The following is a 16,997-nucleotide window of genomic DNA, read 5'->3' on the forward strand; positions in this document are numbered from 1 at the left end:
ATTGATATTTGCTTTTATAAAATTCTCAAATTACTCTTCAGGCAATTTCTTTGGGATTTTTTCAGTGTAGCCTTTGATTCGACAATGACTGGGAACTCCCTCGCATTTTTTTTGAATTGTCTTCGGCAAGTCATTCTACTTTTTTTTGTATTTTTTCTTATATATATTTTGGACTTTCATTATTTTTGCCAATACCTTTGAAAACACCTTCGGAAAATCTTTTATTAATCGCTTCTATAATTTTAATGGAAATTCTTATACAATTTTGTTCAGCAATTATGTAAGAAATTCCTGCAGCAGATGATTTCGGAATACCTTCGGTAATTCCGATGTTACTTGCATTTATTAATTTATTTATTCATTTTTTTAGTGAATGCTTTTGGAAATTTCTATCGAAAATAATCACGATAAAATTGCCCGAGAAATTTGCAAAATATATGAAAAATAAATTGTTGAAATAATTTCAGAGGAATAGTCATTGAAATAATAGAAAAAAAAATCCAGGGAAATCGCTGATTAAATAACAAAGAAATTTTTGCAGATGTTAGAAAAGACACAACCATGCTTAAGGAATCCTCAATGAAATGGCCATACTGGTCTAGAGGAAACGGAGTCGTGGGTTCGAATCCCACCAGAACGCGATTTATTTTCACAAATTCATCTCTCACAATTTGTCAATTAGCAAAATTCTGTGCCTTCTAATCAATTACAGGTTTTCTCTTACATTCCTATGAGCTTTCACTAGAGATTTGTCTAGTAATACATCTTAGGATTTCTCTGAAAATTCCAGCTACTTCCGAAATTCGTTTAGGGATTCCTCTTGAGATTTCTATTGAGATTTCTTCAGCTGGAATTCCTTGAAGAAAGCCAAGAAAAGCTCCAGGAGTAATACCATGATTATTTCTAGAGTAAGACTCTAGAGCAATTCCTGGATGAGTCTTTAGAAAAATCCCTGGAAGAATCAAAGGTATTTCTGGAAGTATCGTAGGAATACTGCCTAGAAGAATCCCAACAAGAATGTCAGGAGGAATCCTTAGATGGATTTCTGCAGTTATCACAGTAAGAATTTCTGGGGGAGACCTAGGAAGCATTCCTGACACATTACAAGCTTATGGAATCCCAGGAGGAGTTCCTGGATGAAAGTCAAGAGTAATTCCTGGAGGAATCCAATGAGAAATATTTGGAGAAATCTCATGAAAAAAATAGGATTTCCAGGAGGAAACACCGAAGGAACTTCTGCAAGGCTCCTAGGAAGATTGCCTTCAATAATTCCCAGCAAATTTTTGAAAGAATTTCTGGAGAAATTCTTAGAAGAATCCCTATAACGATTTCTCGAGGCATTATAGTAAGAATGTCTGGAGGAGTCCTAGGAGGAATTGCTGGAAAAACCGCAGCAGGAATAGCTTGTAAAATCCAGCTGAAATTCCTGGAGGAAGGCGAAGAGGAGTTTCTAGAACAATCCCATGAGAAATTTATTAGAGAATCCTTGGATAAAAATTCCTGGAGGAATCACCGGAGAGCTTCTGAAGAAATTACAGGAGGTATTCTTCAAAGGATTATGGGATGTATCATTGTAGAATTCTCAGCTGAAATCCAAGAAGGAATTGCTATAGAAAACTCTACAGTAATTTCTAGAGAAACCCCAGCAGGAATGCCTGGGGGTATCTGAAGAAAAAATCCTTGGAATACCCAGAATAGTCCCTGCAAGAACCGGTAGAGGTATTCTGGAAGAATCTATAGAGAAGGCCCTGAAGGAATCGCAGGAGGAATTTCTGAAGAAATATCAGGAAGATATTCCAGAAGAATTCCAGCAATAATGCTAATATAACTTCGTATAGGAATCACTAGAAGAATTTCTAGAGGTATCATAGTAAGGAGGAATTGCTGGAAGGACCGCAGGGGGAGTTTGAAGTATTCTTGGAGGAAGGCCAAAAGGAGTTTCTGCAGGAGTTTCATGAGGAATTTCTGAAGGAATCTTTGGATAAAATCCTGAAGGAATTTCTGGATGAATCTCTGGAGAAATTCCTGGTGGGACCAGGGATGGGATCATTCATTTGCAAAGAGTCACATTCACTTGCTATTATCTCAGTTCAGAAGCATGCTATCAAAAACCAATGTAGGGATGAATTTCACGGCGTGGAGAGTAGTGTTTGCTGCCTTCTGTTGACTTAATTATTGTTGCTACGCTAGTACATTGTTCTACAAAGTTTCAGGTGAATCAAAAATAAAAAAGTATTCCATACATTGATTTATGCTACGATGTTTCTGAAACGAATAACCAGCAAGTGAATGTAAATGATTGCAAATGAATGATCCCATCCCTGGGTGGGACAACAAAAGGAATTTGTGTAAGAATTTCAGCAATATTGCCTGGAAAGATCCCAGCAAAAAAGGCAGGAGAAAGCTCTAGAAGAATCCGTAGCATAATTTCTGAAGTACCACAGTTAGAATTTCTGGAGGAAGAATTGCTGGAAGAGCCGCAGGAATTGCTTGAGGAATCCCAGCTGGAATATCTGGAGGAATTCCTAGAATTTCGGGTGGTATCATAGAAGTAATTTATGCAGAAATCCTAGAATCAGTCCTAATGGGAAATGCTTGAAGATTTTCAGTTGGAATTTATGGAGGAAGGTCAATAGAAGTTCTTGGAGAAATCCCGTGTAGAATTTCTGGAAGAACCTCTGGAGGAAGTTTTGGATAAATCTTTGAAGAAATCTCTGGAAGAATGACCAAAAGGATTTTTAGAAACATTCCAGGGAGATTTTCCGGAAGAATTTCTGGCAGAACTTTCCTAGTAGATTTCCCGGAGAACTTGCCTAGTAGAAATTCTGATGGTACTCCATTGGGATTTTTTGGAGGAATTCCGTGAGAAATTTCTGGAAGAATCTCTGAATAAAATCTCTGAAAGAATTCCTGGATGAATCACCGGAGGAACTTCTGAAAAGAAGATTGTCTTTAATAATCCCACTAGGAATTCCTGATTGAATCCCAATAGATTTTTTATGAATCCCTAGAAGAGTTCTGGGAAGTATCATTGTAAAAATTTCCAAAGAAATCCTAGAAAAAATTGCTGAATCAATCTCTGCAGAAACTTCTAGTATGTACAACCCCATCAGGACTGCTTGGAGACTCCTAAGAGAAGTTTATTGAAACATCGAGAGGAATGCAAACAGGTATATAAGTAATTCCGGGTGTGCTTAAGTTATGTTCAAATGTGCCAATTATAAATATTGGAATTATTGCGGAAAGTTTTAAATTTTAGGTGACTGTCAAGGAAAAATTCTAGGGGGTGCCAAATTTGTTCTAAGGGGTGCCAGGCACCCCTGGAACCCCCCCTAGCTACGCCAATGTGCAGAAGGTATTCTTCTTGAGAAATCCCCTCGGGATATCCTGAAGGAATCTTAGAAGGAACTCTTATAAAGGAACCCCTGAAAAAACTTCTGTGGGAATCCTCGATTCTCCTGGAGGTATCCTTGGATAATCCTATAAGATTCCCTGAAGGAACTCCCGTAGAGATGTCCGAAGGAACTTCTGTAGGAATCTCTGAAGAAAATCAGTACGAATCTTCAAAAAAACATTTGCAAGAATCCCTTAAACTCCTAGATCAATATCTGAAGGAACTCTTTGACTGATTTATGTAAGAATTCCTGTGGGAATTTCAAATGGAACTTCAGAAGAAATCCCTGCAGGAACTAATTTCTGAAGACCTTCTGTAAGAATTCCTGAAGAAAATTATTACGGAATTCTTGATGGATCTCCATGAGACATTTATGAATCCACCTGAAAGAATCTCTGATGAAACTTCTGGAAGGATACCTGACCGAACTCCTGTTGAAATAGCTTAGGGAAGCTTCTGAAGGAATTCCTAATGAACACCTGGAGATATTCCTGAGTCAGCTATTAGAGAGCTCCCTGAGCGAACTCCTGGAGAGATCACCTTTGGGAACAATCCTTGAAAGAACTTCTAAAAGAATATCTGAAAATTTTTCTTGGGATCCCGAAGTAATTCCAAGTGGAATACCCGAAGGAATTTTAGGAGGAATTCTTGAAGACATTCCAGGAGGGAAGCTATAAGAAATTCCTGTAGGAACCCTTGATGAAACTCCCGGAGTAATCCCAGGAGGGTGTCCTTGAGCGATCCCTGCCGAACGTCAGGAGAAATCCCTTGTTGAAGTTCTAGAGAAATTTCTAAAGAATCATCTGGATTAGTTCCTAAAGAAACTCCTGTAGGAATTTCTGAAGGAACTTCAGAAGGAATCCTTGAAGGAACTCTCAGATTAATCTCTGAAGGACTTCCTATATGAATCCCTGATGGATCTTTTGAATGAATTTGTAATAAAAAACCTGAAGGCGTTCCTGAAAAATTTTCTGGAGGAATTCCTGGTGGATCTTCCTGGAGGTATAACCGAATCCTACTGGAAGAATCTCTGAAGATACTTCTGACAAAATACAATTAAAAATTCTAAGAGTTTCGTATTTGAATGGTCATCCTCAAATTCCATTTAAATTTCTTCAGAAGTTCTAAGAGTCTTTTGCAGACAATAGAAACAACAATAAAACGTCAATAGAAAGAAAAAAAAATAGGCAGTCCAAAAGTTCCAATAATCAGGAATGTTAGAACGTACTGTTTTCAATTTTATCATACCATTAGGGCATATTTTATTTTCATTTTTCGAGCCGGTGATCAGTGCACGAACAAAATTAGGTTTACATAAAGTTGAGATGCATCTATGTAGGATCCAGATAATATAAACCAGCAGAGCCACTTCAACTTTCGGATTACGGAGACGAAACTATCATTTCAATCCTTCATCGCTTTATTCCTGCTAACAGTCACTCTGATCTGTTGCGCTGTTCAATCCAAACTGTCCCCAATACAATTCAAAGCCAAGCCTCCCAATCTTTATTACTTAAAACTAGGGTTGTTCAAATTACAAATCTAACATGTATGTATGTATATATGTATGTATGTGTGTATGTATGTATGTATGTATGAAGTTGAGATGAAAAATTCTCACGATCACTGTCATAAAAGTTTGACTGCAAAAATTGCTTTCTTATCCTCGATTTTCACATCTGTAAATGTTATACGATCATTTGCGAAAAAGAAAATCGATGATACATATTCGGTTACCTTTGCAGTTATGGACGTTAGTCAGAACCCTTTTCATGCAGATTACCATAAGATTATCAAAATCCGGATCGTATTTTGTAAATAACACTAATAAGAGAATATCAATAAAAGAACAATCACTAAAGTTATGCCCTTATGATGTTAGAATTGAAAACAGTACGTTCCAACAATTTGAAATCTGGTCATTGGAACTTTGGTCTGTCTTTTCTTTTTCGCTCTATTGTTTTAGATAAACTATGACAAACTTCAGGGATCACTCCGGGAGTTTCATCGAGGGTTCCTACAGGAGTTCTTTCTAGCATCCTTCCTAGAATTTCTTCAATAATCCCCAATAATTCTTCTTGGAATTACTTCAGCATGCCTCATGACAGTTTTTCAGATTTTCTTTCAGGAGTTTATTCTCCTGGAGATCCGTAAAGAATTTAGTAAAAAGTTTTTTTTCAAAGAATTCCTGCAGGAGCTATTACAGAAATTAGCTCAAGAGTTTCTTCAGAGATTCCTCCAACAGATTTCTTCTGAATTTCTGCAGGAATTCCTACATAAGTTCCTTCAGAAATCTCTCCAGGAGTTGCTTCAGAGAATCTTATGGGACGATCCAAGGATACAAGATAGCAGAATTCAGGGGTTCCCCCAGAAGTTATTTCAGGAATTCCTATACAAAAATTGCTTCTAAGATTCCTTCAGGATATCATTAAGGGATTTCTTGAGAAATTCCTTCAGCGATTCTTTCAGGTTGTAGATTGAGATTTTTCCAGGAGGGCTAACGAATGCCGCCCAGATCAGAGATTTCTCCAGAAGCTCATTCAGGAATTCCACCTGGAGTTCATTCAGGGAATCTTGTAGGAGTTCCTTCAATAATTTCCTTAGGATTGTAATCAGGCATATTTTAAAGGATCTTTAATGGAGTTTCTACAAGAATGCCTAAAGGATTTCCTTCTGGAATTCTTTAAGGGATACCTCCTGAAAATTCATCCCCCTACCCGGAAATAGTCCTTTTGGGAGGTTCAGCTAAAAAAGCTTTGAGTATTTTGCCTGGAAATACTTCGGAGATTCTTACCGGAAGTCCTTCCGGAATTCCTCTAGGAATTCCTGCAAGGATTTATCTTGTAATTTCTTAGGGGATTCCTCTTGGACTTCTTTCGGAGATTTCTGCTGAAAATACTTTGGGGATTTCTCACGGAATTCCTCCGGGGATTCCTCCTGACTTCCTTCAGGGATTCTTCCAAGAATTAATCGAAGATTTCTCCTTGAATTCCTTCGGGGATTTCTTCTGGACTTCCTTCCGGGATTCCTCCTGAAATTTTTTCGGGGGATTCCTCCTGGCCTTTCTACTGCAATTTGTCCTGGAATTCATTCGGAGTTTTTCTGGATTTGCTATAGAAATTCCTCTCAGAATTCCTTCGGAGATTCCTCCTGGAATTCCTTCGCAATTTCCTTCTTGAATTTCTTCGGTGACTTCTTTCAGAATTCCTTTGGAAATGCCGCCTGGAATTCATGGATTCTTCCTAGAGTTCCTTTGGGGATTCCGCTTGGAATTCTTTCGGAGATTCCTCCCGGAATTTCTGAGAGGGTTCCCCCTGGTGTCGTGAATCCAAAAAGGCTGCAAAACCTGCTGCCGGTCGCAGCGCCGGAGCGCCGCACGAACACGTCCGTTCGTTCCCAAATCTGTCTAAAGAAGGAAGAGTCAAACAAAAACGAGCATGCCTGAAGCTTGGTTTGCTTCGTCGGCTTCCCTTTTGTCAGCGCATCTGTCATTCTACCGATTCGCTATGTCGACTATCAGTGTTGGCAAATGCACTGAAATAATTTTACAACTTTGAAAACGGATAAGTTGTTCGATAAATTTCAAACACAGTTTCATTGACTCACGCTGTATACACTACACCTGGGATTCCTGCAGGTATTCCTCCTGGAATTCCTTGACAGATTTTTCCTAAAGTACTTCGTGGATTCCTCCGAGGATTCCTGCTGGATATTTTTCTTTGATTCCTCCTAGAAATACATTTTTTTTTAATTCCCTTGGAAATTTCCACTGGAATTTTTTGAGGATTACTGCTGGAAATTCTTTGGGGATACTTGCTTGATTTTCTTTACGATTCCTGGATATTTTTCGTTGATTCCTCTTAGATATTCTCAGAAGAGTCCTTCGCGAATAACTTCAGAAAATCCCGGTGGATTTCCTTCGGGGATTCCTGCTGCAATTCCTTTGGATTTCTGCTTGAACTCATTTAAATTTTTCTGGAATTCCTTCGGGGATTCTTCCTGGATTTACTTCCGAAATTCCTCGAAAATTCTAATCAGCGATTTCCGCAGAAGTTTCTGCAGGGATCTCTCTAAGAGAGATTATTTTACAACCAGAGATTTCTGCAGAAGTTGCTTAAGGGTTGCATACAGCAGTTCCTGCAGAGATTATTAGTCCAGAAGTTTCTTCATGCACTCCCCCAGGAGTTTCTTTAAGGCTCTTCCTCGAATTCTTTGTAAGAATCCTCCCTGAAATCATCCGAAGATTCCTTAGTATAAATAGTGCGACCTTATTAGTAAATTAGATAACTTCTGAAGATTCTAAGAAAATAAAACAAAAACTGCAACATCGATATTTTATTGCTCTTCATTTGCAATGGAGTAATGCAATATGCACTACACTAAGGAATCAAAGGATATGGTAATCGGGTAATGTCACAATGGACTTATCCACAATCTTCTTTTTTCTCCGAGTCAATTCTTCTTTTCTTGATTCTTCAAGATGCGAGCAGTGATTTTTGTCAACACGACCCGCGGTTACCGTTTCACATCTTGCTGTTCGTTGTCGTGTGACGTCATTGTGGACAAGTTCATAGGGCGAACAATGAAAAAGGTATTCATTCAAACGTAATATTGTGGATTTAGCACAAAATTGGTGTCGGAAGTAACTACATTGACTTCCGCTGCCCTTCCTATGCTTTAAACATGATGTCGGAAGTAGTGCGCTGTGTAGTAAATCTGATGCTCTCTACAGCGCACTGCTATTGAGGTTATGTTAACGCATAGGATAGGCAACGGAAGTCGATGAAGTTACTTCTGTAACAGTCCACAATTAGGACAAAACTAAACTTTATTTAACGATTTAAATTACAACATAAACGATCAATAAACAGCTATCCATTATCAACAAAACACAAAACTGATCTTGAATCTCTCCGGCGTGGCTCATCTATTTCATCATAATACTCAAACTAATCCATATCATCGGCATCAGAGAGAGTATCTCGCAGTTCAAGGAATCGTGGTACAGGGTTGAATCTGCGACGGGGTTTCGGTGTCATGAATGTTCTGACCATTACACTTCTGACACCTATTTAGTGCTAAATCCACTACAGCTTAAGCTATCAATGGTCATGAAAAACAAACTCTAGAGCGTAATAACAACTTCTTTGTTTTGCTAATCTTGACATTATGATCAAATTTAGGTCACGCAGTAGAATAACTAGCCACAGAAGTCCAATGTCGTGACTATTTGTGTGACTAGCATCTAGTTTGCCACGCCATTACAGCGTCAGTAGCGGTACTAGAAGTGTCAAATAAATTTTGTTTACCAAAACAAAAGATCCTCTATCAGCTGGACAGTTAAAAACCATCAATTATTACAATTAAAGTAATAAATTTAATAAAATACGAGAAGTGACTCCAGCGCCATTGGAGTTCTAGTGTATTTCTATTGGTCACGCCGAATCACGCCACCGTCGCCACCGCCGAGAGTTGCGAATTGACTGTTGTATTCTTGCTATAAAAGGATGCAAGATTTAGTCCTAATTTAGCATCTATGGAAGAAAAGCTAGAGAATGACGTAGGGTTTGATGCATAATAACCCAAAAAGGTGCCAAAATTTATAATTTCGCTTACGTTACTTTGCAGAATTACGTCAGTGTGGTACTCGCCAGCTTGACAGATAAAGTAATACAGTTGACTCTCTACATCTCGATAGTGAAGGGACCATCGAGATAGGGAGAGATTGAATTGAAGAACCAATTTGTAATGCACACTAGATTGAAAAATCGTCCGTAACTAGGAAAAACCGTCAACCAACAGATGTCACTTCATCTTCACAGAATGTTTTACACCTAAGAAACTAGATCTAGCAACTTGTAAAAACAGGCATATCGACATATGGAGAGAAAATCTCGAACAAAAATGAACGAGATCGCATCGAGATAGAGAGATATCGAGATAAGGAGATATCGACATGTAGAAAGGTAAAATGTATGTAGATTGAAGGGACCGACCAAACCATCGAGATAGGGAGAGATATCGAGATGTAGAACATCGGTATGTGGAGAGTCGACTGTAATAAACTTTCATCAATGGCATGGCCTACTCAGTAATATTGCTGTGTGCATTCGAGTTGCAAATATCAAATGCGGGAGCACCAAATGCGGTGAAATTTTCTTACTAGTAACCCGATGTCAGTGGGAGCGTTTGGATCCTAGGTTGGCGGTGGTTTTGGCTATGGTTGCTAAGTTACCTTTGGTAACACTGTGTTACCGCGTTTGAAGCGCATTTGGGCAGCGTTTGCATCTTGAACGCACACAGGAATACACTAAATTACAATAAATAGCATCAACCATTTGGTTTCATTTATGCCAGCCCAATTGATTTACGCAGAAACGAGAAAATTCGTGACAGTTTGCAAAAAAGCAACAATTCCTTTCTTTGCTAGACTCTTGCTTCTTTCCCATGAATTTATCGGTCATTCGTTGAAGCCATTATTCATTTAACTCGGTGTCCCCAAACAAATAATCATTAGTTAGCATGCCGTCCACCGCCTTTTTCATTATCATTCATTCTTCTACCGTCGAACTGGCTTTTGTACATACAACCCAACTCACTTTCCGTGAAGGTGAGTAAAAAATGGCTCAAGACTCTTAAAACACCCTGCGTCCCCATCTACCTCGTGTCAGTCCACACCAAACCCGGTCCTTTTTTTCGTGCCCGCCTTCCAAGAGAGCAATTTATGAACGGGATTAAATGGATGCGCATTTGCACATAAATCAATATACACCTTTCCGTCCGGACTAGCTTCTCCATTTCAGTTTTTTTTCTTTTCATTTTGTTTTTCCAGGAACCCGCAGCCCAAGAGTGCACCGGAGAGCCGACTTTGATCGCCGCCTACCGCGACCATGACCAGCACACGACACGGTATAACGACATCCTAGTAGGTACCAGTAGAAACGACGTCGAGTGAAAAGGATCGTAGGCGGCTGTGCTGGGCAGAGGTGAACGCAGAATACAAAATGGTCCGGTTTTATCTTTCCAACGACGATGAGTAGAACCCATGGAAAACGGCAGAGAATGACAAAGCAGTTTTCTTCTGGTGAATCCAAGTCGGCCCGTGTTTGTTGCCGGGCCGTTCAACCCTAGGTTCACGGTAAACAAATATTTCATCGTCTCCTTTTGCATGCGGAACAAACGGCCGCGGGTGCGGTTCCTCTTATTCCTCCCTTTTCAGCGGAAAATCAATTCACTCTAGTCACTTGAAGTGAGTACCACCTCTCATTACCATTCAAATTGATTGCCACCGAGCATAATCGTTGTTTAGGAATAATTATACAGTAGGTCCCATAGCATCCAGGCAATAACTCTTGAAAAACAACCACGCTCACCCAATGCGGCCAGCCTTGCATAGGCTTCAATTTCAGCACATCGCACAGCCACAGGAGCACCGAGTAGAGATGGTAACGTGGCAACACCAAAAGCTACTTTGTTGTGCCACTCAATTAACTCGCGTGTTCTATTTTTAGTGTTACTGCCTCATGGTCGAGCGAGGCTAATTCGATGATGTTGATGATGATGGCGATGGCGGTGATGATTGCAACGGTGAAGTGATCCGTCACACATCGTTTACACCGGGCGGCGTTGCCAGGCTCAGGACGCGCGCGCCTACAGACCCTCCTCGCTTTAGTCCATGGTCGCTTCCTGATGGCTGTGGTTTGGCGCTGCGTGGTTCGACCGGAAAATAAACATAGCAACCTCTGGAAAGCCCACACGCTTGGAAAACAGCAAAACAAACAGAGGAGGCTTACCGTATGGGCGTCGAATTTCATACATAACAACTTAATGGTGGTTTGTGTATTCTCTATAAGAATCTACTAGGATTGATTTGAGGTGTGGAATTTGGTTCAGTACGGTTCAAGCTGCAAAACCGACGACGGAATGAAGTGGCCACCTACTTGTAGCTGTTCCACACCAGTACCAATAATTTCGTTATATGGGGCGTTATACTCAATGTGGGCGTATTCCTGGCCAAACGTGACGATATTAATAACTAATGTTTCAGAGAAGTGTTTCTGCACACCGAGCGGAAGGTCAGCTGGCGTATTCGAGTGCAAACCCGGTCCTTTGAACGATTGAAAAAAAAAATCTTTAACCCATTTCCGCCCAGTGATCTATTTATAGATCAGATGCCTCGAACGCCCAGTGATCTATTTATAGATAAGTAACTTTTGCGATAACTGCGAAGAAATGAAGCATTTTGGAAGACTGGTGTCTTCAGCAAAGTTGTTGAGAAGATCAAGGACTCTTCGATAGTACGTAATTTAGTACGTATTCGCTCCAGTAGATGGCACTAGTGATTACGAAACATTGTGCTTTGCCAGGTGTTTCGTCAACAGCCATTGCCAATACTGTCGCCTTCGTATCTTGAGAATCAGACTACATAAAAAAATATATTCAGCAAAGTTGATCAGGACATCGAGAGCTATCCGATAGTGAACTAGTTGGTTCTAGGTTCATCCTCTAGGTGACGCTAGTGAGTCCTATAAAAATTAAACCTCTGTATCTTCAGAATCCGACCACATAGAAGAATTTCGTCTTCGGCAAGGTTGATCAGGACATCAATAGCTGTCCGATAGTGAACTAGTTCATTCTAGGTTTATCAGTTAGATGTCGCTAGTGAGCTCTAAAAAAATAAACCTCTTTATCTCGAGAATCAGACTACATAGAAGAATTCTGTCTTCGGCAAAGTTGATCAGGACATCAAAAGCTATCCAATAGTGAACTAGTTGATTGTAGGTTTGTCCGCTAGGTGGCGTTAGTGAGTCCTAAAAAAATAAATCTCTGTATCTTGAGAATCCGAATACATAGAAGAATTTCATCTTCGGCACGGTTGATCAGGACATCAATAGCTATCCGATAGTGAACTAATTGATTCTAGATTTATCCGTTAGGTGGCGCTAGTGAGTCCTAAAAAATTTAAACCTCTGTATCTCGAGAATTCGATTACATAGAAGAATTTCGTCTTCGGCTAAGTTGATCAGGACATCAACAGCTATTCGATAGTGAACTAGTTGATTGTAGGTTTGTCCGCTAGGTGGCGCAAGTGGACTCAAAAATTCTGAATTTTTGTATCTTGAGAATCAGACTACATAGAAAAATTTCAAAATCTCGTCTTCGACAAGGTCGATCAGGGCATCAAGAGCTAACCGATACTAAACTAGTTGGTTTTAGGTTTATCCACTAGGTGGCGCTAGCGAGTCATAGGAATTCTTAACTTCTGTTTCTCAACAACCAGAGTACATAGAAATATTTTGTCTTCGGCAAAGTTGATCAGGACATCAAGAGCTATCCGATCGTGCACTAGTTGGTTCTAAGTTTATTCGTGAGGTGGCGCTAGTGAGTCCTAAAAAAATAAATCTCTGTATCTTGAGAATCCGACTACATAGAAGTATTCTGTCTTCGGCAATCTCGATCAGGACATCAACGGCTATCCTATAGTGAACTAGTTGATTGTAGGTTTGTCCGCTAGGTGGCGCAAATGGGCTCTAAAAATTCTGAACTTATGTATCTCGAGAATCAGACTACATAGAAAAATTTCGCCTTCGGCAAAGTTGATCAGGACATCAAGAGCTACTCGATAGCGCACTAGTTGGTTCAAGGTTTATCTGCTAGGTGGCGTTAGTGAGCCCTAAAAATTCCAGACATCTGTATCTCGAGAATCAGACTACATTGAAAAATATCGTCTTCGGCATTGTCGATCAGGACATGAACAGCTATCCGATAGAGAACTAGTTGTCTGTCCGCTAGGTCTGTCCGCTAGGTGGCGCAAGTGGGCTCCAAATATTATGAACTTCTGTATCTCGAGAATCAGACTACATAGAAGAATTTAAAATTTTGTCTCCGACAAGGTCGATCAGGGCAGGGCATCATGAGCTATCCGATACTAAACTAGTTGGTTCTAGGATTATCCACTAGGTGGCGCTAGCGAGTCATAGAAATTCTTAACTTCTGTTTCTCAACAACCAGACTACATAGACAATTTTTGTCTTCGGCAAAGTTGATCAGAACATCAAGAGCTATCCGATAGTGAACTAGTTGGTAAAAGATTTTTCCGCTAGGTAGCGCTAGTGAGTTTTAAAAATTCTTAGCTGCTGAATCTCGGAAATCAGGCTTCATAGAAAAATTTAGTCTTCAGCAAAGTTTATCAGGACATCAAGGGCTAATGGATAGTTAAATAGTTCATTTTAGGTTTATCCGCTAGGTGGCGCTAGTGAGCCCTACAAATTCTGAACTTCTGTATCTCGAAAATCAGGCTACATATAAGAATTTCGTCTTCGGCAAAGTTGATCAGTACCAGAGAGTAAAAAATTCGAAGATTGAAAGTGAAGATTGACATTCTCATTTTTTCATTCGTGTTTGGCCACATTCATTGTCAGCTGAATGCCTCTCTTTTTTCATTCAATTCTCTGTCGCGAGTATTTTTTCGAACGTCGTAAAATGTCCAATTTCTGTTCACAGACGCACAATCCGACTTAATGGACAAATCGAGAACATTATTAATATTCTAATTAACTAGTATACACAAGTTTTGAGATGATTGGAAGTATAATCGGAAGTTACGGTCCAGTTTTATTTCTCAGTGAAAATTGTCAGTGACGGAAAAATGAATGAATAGGTTAAAAAAATCATTCACCAAAATGAATTTTAGTGTGATCCCCCAGTTGAGAATTTTCAAAATCCAAGTTGAATTTAACTCATTGAAAATGAAAATTTTAAGCTCTGATCAGTACATCAAGGGCTAATGGATAGTGAACTAGTTGGTTCTGAGTTTATTCGTTAGGTGGCTCTAGTGAGCTATAAACACTCTGAACTTCTGTATCTCGAGAATCAGACTACACAGAAGAATTTTGACTTCGATAAGGTCGATCAGGACATCAAGAGCTATCCTATAGTGAACTAGTTGGCTGTGGGTTTGTCCGCTAGGTGGCGCAAGTGGGCTCTAAAAATTCTGAACAAATATTTATAAATTTTACGATGAAATAGAACCGCATGGCTACTGATTGATAACAAAACCAGCTTGGTATCAAACAGCCGTCTCATTTTACTAAATATAATACTGAACAAAATATAGTATAGTATAATTAGTTATCAACTTGAACTAATGATAACGTAATTTTCAATAACGTGCTATGTGCTATCAATTTGTTATCTTTACTCAGGTTCATTGTGGCTCTCATCTCAAAGACATTCGATTGGGTCGAACGTGCCTCTGGAGCCGACCTACTGATTGGAACGCTCATAAGGTGGTCCTTTATAAAAATGAAACATAAACCAAGCTCAAAGAACAATTGCAAATATTTGGAGTTTTCGAATGACGAGTGCTACGGTAATCTTTCGCTCTGTACTAGATAACGGTGTGTGGCGGGAGAGGGTGAGCCACGTGATCGCAAAGCCAGGAAGATACGGTGGGCAGGATATACTACTAGAATGCCGAATATCAACCCATTATATATAGAAATTGTTAGAATGATGCATAGTAAAATGCCTAAAAACTGTTGAAAACTACCCATTGATAAGCTACTAGCAGATTGTTTTAGTTATTACTTATGTAATCCATTTCTCTAACATTTCAAACTGTAACTTTTTTTATTAGGAGAATATCAACTATGATCAGTCATCTAAAACAAAGACAATTACACCTTCGACCTTGCGGCCTCTACATACTGAACAATACTAACATTTGTCAACGGACAACACATATAACACCCAGTGGCCCAGTGGAGAATTTTTCGTTTGACGAAAAGTTTTCCTCGACTGGAGCGGGAATTGAACCCACACTCCGAAGCTTACGAGACACCTAAACGACTGACGTCGCTAACCGCTCGACCACGAAGCCCATTTGCATAGCTCATAGAAATAAGGTTAGCTGCGCAAAAAAAAAAATAAAAAAAATTTTTTTTGAACGTTTCACGTGCATATGCCCCACTGTGTAATAAAACGAAAATTTCACCGTAGATTTCCGTTTAAATGACTGCAATGACTTTCTTTTATGGGGTTGAGGTACTCCAGAAAAAATTAGACATCTACTGTGATTGTGGCATAATTCGGGCGTTAATGGGTTAATAGGTAATCGATATGTTGGACTTAAATCCAAATAGCACTCAATAAGGATGGAGTTTAGGCCATCTGATCTATAAGCGTAATCACGCATTAAAACGCCCTGAATCGCTTTGAAACGCCTTGTAACGCTTTGAAACGCCTATAAAATCCCTTTAGAACCTCCGTGAAATTCACCTGAGAGTCTTAGAAGCCCCCTAAACTACAGACACTATAGATTAAATAGACTCGCGGGGACATGGTTGAGCAATACGATTTTAGTGTATTTTGCCGTGAATTTAGAGTTTACCGAGCGAATATGACGTCACGCAACCCACTGTCGTTATTGAAATTGTGACGTCATGCTCGTTTGGCTACACATTTGTCTTCGCCTCCGCGAGTCTATCGAATCTATAGTGTCCATACCCTAAACCCCTGTGAAACCTCCTGAAACGCCTTGAAACGCTTTGAAACGCCCGTGGAATTCCTATGAATGCTCCATGAAATTTACCTGATATCCTCTGGAGACCCCTAAAACCCCTGTGAGACCTCCTGAAACGCTTTGAAACGCCTCTTAAACCCTAAGGAAACCTCTATGACATTCGCCTTAACAACCTAGAATATCCTGAACACCATGGAATTTGGAAAAACGAAATAATTTCATCACAAATAATAGCGTTGCATAACCTAATGGGATCCGTAAAGCTCTTGACATCTACAATGTCATTTATAGACACTATAGGGTTATTCTAGGTCAGCCAAACTACCTTGGAGTTCAAAAGTTCAGGTCCACACTCGTAACAAGAGCCATATCGGTTATAATGAGTAACGTTGAATAATCAACCGCAGTTACTGGACCAATCTGAAGTCTTCTTGATTATTACAAACCATTGGGACATTCAGGATCACAGAATACCTTTGAAAAATGCCAAATGATATTCCTAAATATTCGAAAAATAGCGGTTTCTCCGTGACTTTCTTGCAGAACTGGTCTAGCCGCACAAGTTTTTCATATACCATATTCTCAGGTTCAACTTCTTAAATGAGCTGTTGATGTTTGAATTTAGATATGACGACATGAAATTTACAGCACTGCTCTATATAGCCAAAACAGTAACTTCAATTGCTGTAGATGCTAGATATTAAACAACAAAATAGTTTGGATGGCCCGGCTGATCTTATGATGTCCATTGCATATTCAGAAGATTTATTGGACATGAAAGATAACAAATCGTAGCTTTGTATAAGAAGTTACCGTTACAACCGTAGACTTTAGGATCTAAACTCAAGAATAGTTTGGATAACCAACAACAGATCTGATACTGTCTATTGGATTATCAGAAGACTTACTGGACATGATAGATTACAAATAGCAGCTTTGTATAATGAAAGAAGTTACAGTTTCACCCGTAGACTTTGGGATCTATACTCAAGCACAATTTGGATGGCCTAGGATATCCCGACTGATCTTATACTGACTATTGAACTTTCATAAGACTAACTGGACATGATAGATTACAAA

Source organism: Aedes albopictus, chromosome 1, assembly GCF_035046485.1.
Source record: "Aedes albopictus strain Foshan chromosome 1, AalbF5, whole genome shotgun sequence".
Taxonomy (NCBI): domain Eukaryota; kingdom Metazoa; phylum Arthropoda; class Insecta; order Diptera; family Culicidae; genus Aedes; species Aedes albopictus.